The sequence below is a fragment of the Chinchilla lanigera genome, unplaced genomic scaffold (assembly GCF_000276665.1).
Source record: "Chinchilla lanigera isolate Chin_1 unplaced genomic scaffold, ChiLan1.0 scaffold00009, whole genome shotgun sequence".
Classification (NCBI taxonomy): domain Eukaryota; kingdom Metazoa; phylum Chordata; class Mammalia; order Rodentia; family Chinchillidae; genus Chinchilla; species Chinchilla lanigera.
Window position 1 is genome coordinate 32,175,809 of NW_004955410.1, and position 998 is coordinate 32,176,806.

The following is a 998-nucleotide window of genomic DNA, read 5'->3' on the forward strand; positions in this document are numbered from 1 at the left end:
TGGGCCTTGGGCAGTAACCAGAAGCTGGGAGCAGGGGCAGACACCAGAGGGGTGGGTGGGTTGAGGGTTTAAGTACTTGCCCAGGAGTAGGTAACTAACTGCTCTCAGCTCGGTTTTGGCACCATCACAACTGACAGTGAGATCTTGACTTCTTTAGTTTGTGTCATTAAGCCTCAGTCCATCTCTTTGTCCTAGAACGGTTGAGCTGGACCACAAGAAGAGAGGCAGTAGTGATTTATTTTACGTCACCAAATAAATGAAGCTCGTAAAACCCTATTACAGAGTGCATGCACCTTTCTTATGTAAGGCTGTTGTCAAGACCATGGGGATAGGTACCCTACCTTCCCTTGTGCAGGTGGGGAAGCTGAGGCATGAAAGCTATCAGATTCATTTACAGATACCCTGCCCTCTAAGCAAGCACCGCCAACCCTATGCTGGCTATGAAGACATTCTGCAGGACATCACATTTGAGGACTTCAAATCAGTCACCCCATATTAGCTGACCTTCCTAGGCCTGGCCGAGGGGGCAAAGCAGGAACGCCTGGGATTTGCCCAGATGGAAGGTTTCCCAAGGTGGGTAAGAACAGGTCCCAGGACAAGAGAGAGAAGAGAGCTTTCTAGCTCCGGGTGGCGTGCGTGTGAAGTGTGCAGAAAGGAAGACTGCGAACCCAGGGAAAGGCTCGACTCAGGCCCGAAATCCTGGACACCAAGCTGGAGGGGAGTCGGGGGCAGCCCCACGTCTCCAGCACACTCCAGGCAGGGTGCCCCTGCACTCTTCTCCCCCCGCGCCTCTGCTAACCCCGCCCCCGGGCGCTCATTGGCCTGCACCCCACCCTCCAGCCTGCGAAGTCCGCGCCGGGAGGCGGTGGTCTGTCGCCTCCCTCCAGCCCCCAGCCTGGCTTCGCGGCGGAGGAGGCGGCGCCTCTCCCGAGGACCAAGCCGGGCTGGGCGGCCGCGCTGCTGGGGTGGCGAAGGCAGGCGGGGGGCGCCTCGCTCGG

The 998-nt window shown here is 58.2% G+C and overlaps 1 protein-coding gene across 2 annotated transcripts in view; it reads left to right on the forward strand.

Annotated features, from left to right (window-relative positions):
* Positions 1-874: 874 nt before the first annotated feature.
* Adcyap1r1 (adenylate cyclase activating polypeptide 1 (pituitary) receptor type I) overlaps positions 875-998 on the forward strand; it is a gene marked incomplete in the record, with an annotated part of 52,505 nt that continues 52,381 nt past the window's right edge. The window contains 1 exon segment of one of the 2 annotated variants that reach the window (XM_013510664.1): positions 875-998. 2 annotated transcript variants of the gene reach the window in all.